Raw genomic sequence first — 2231 nt, forward strand, 5'->3', positions numbered from 1 at the left:
GCTCCATTGAGGCAACCACCATATAGCTCCACCGATGCAGCCACCTCACAGCTCCACCGACACAGCTCCACCGATGCACCCACCACCCAGCTCCACCGATGCACCCACCACACAGCTCCACCGACACAGCTCCACCTATGCATCCACCACACAGCTCCACCGATGCACCGACCACACAGCTCCACAGAGGCACCCACCATACAGCTCCATCAAGGCACCCACCACACCAGCTTCACCGATGCACCCACCACAGAGCTCCACTGAGGCACCAACCACACAGCTCCACCAATGCAACCACCACACAGCTCCACCAATGCACCCACCACACGGCTCCACCGATGCACCCATCACACAGCTCCACCGGCACAGCTCCACTGATGCACCCACCACACAGCTCCACTGATGCAACCACCACACAGCTCCACCGATACATCTCCAACGATGCACCCACCACACAGCTCCACTGATGCACCCACCTCACTGTTCCACCGAGGCACCCACCACACAGCTCCACCAATGCAACCACCACACAGCTCCACTGATGCACCCACCACACAGCTCCACTGACACAGCTCCACCGATGCACCCACCACACAGTTCCACCGATGCACCCACCAAACTGCTGAACCGATGCACCCACCACACAGCTCCACCGAGGCACCCACCACATAGCTCCACCGAGGCACCTACCACACAGCTCCACAGATGCACCCACCACACAGCTCCACCGATGCACCCACCACCCAGTTCCACCGATGCACCCACCACACAGCTCCACAGATGCACCCACCACGCAGCTCCACAGATGCACCCACCAAACAGATCCACAGATGCACCCACCACACAGCTCCACTGATGCACCCACCACACAGTCCACAGATGCACAAACCACACAGCTCCACAGATGCACCCACCACCCAGCTCTACCGATGCACCCACCACACAGCTCCTCTGATGCACCCACCACCCAGCTCTACCGATGCACCCACCACACAGCTCCACCGACACAGCTCCACTGATGCACCCACCACACAGCTCCACTGATACAACTACCACACAGCTCCACCGACACAGCTCCACCGATGCACCCACCACACAGCTCCACTGATGCAACCACCACACAGCTCCACCGACACAGCTCCACTGATGCACCCACCACAGAGCTCCACAGATGACCCAACCACACAGCTCCACTGATGCACCCAAGACACAGCTCAACCGAGGCACCCACCACACAGCTCCACAGATGCACCCACCACACAGATCCACCGACACAGCTCCACCGATGCTCCAACTAAGCTCCACCAATGCACCCACCACACAGCTCCACCAATGCACCCACTAAGCTCCACCGATGCACCCACCACACAGCTTCACCGATGCACCCACCACAGAGCTCCACTGAGGCACCCACCACACAGCTTCACCAATGCACCCACCACACAGCTCCACCAATGCACCCACCACACAGCTCCACCGATGCACCCACCACACAGCTCCACCTACACAGCTTCACCGATGCACCCACCACACAGCTCCACTGATGCAACCACCTCACTGTTCCACCGAGTCACCCACCACACAGCTCCACCAATGCAACCACCACACAGCTCCACTGATACACCGACCACACAGCTTCACCTACACAGCTTCACCGATGTACCCACCACACAGCTCCACCTACACAGCTCCACGGATGCACCCACCACACAGCTCCACGGATGCACCCACCACACAGCTCCACCGAGGCACCCACCTCACAGCTCCATGGATGCACCCACAACACAGCTCCACTTGTACACCCACCACACAGCTCCACCGATGCAGCCACCACACAGCTCCACCGACACAGCTCCACCGATGCACCCACCACCCAGCTCCACCGATATACAGCTACCACACAGCTTCACCGACACAGCTCCACCGATGCACCCACCACACAGCTCCACCTTCACAGCTCCATTGATGCACCTACCACACAGCTCCACCGATGCACCCACCACACAGCTCAGCCGAAGCACCCACCACACAGCTCCACTGATGCACCCACCACACAGCTCCACCGATGCACTCACCACACAGCTCCACAGAGGCACCCATTATACATCTCCACCAAGGCACCCACCACACAGCTCCACCGATGCACCCACCACACAGCTCCACAGATACACCCACCACACAGCTCCACCAATGCACCCACCACAAAGCTCCACCACTTCACCCACCACACA

Source organism: Lissotriton vulgaris, unplaced genomic scaffold (assembly GCF_964263255.1).
Source record: "Lissotriton vulgaris unplaced genomic scaffold, aLisVul1.2 SCAFFOLD_448, whole genome shotgun sequence".
Classification (NCBI taxonomy): domain Eukaryota; kingdom Metazoa; phylum Chordata; class Amphibia; order Caudata; family Salamandridae; genus Lissotriton; species Lissotriton vulgaris.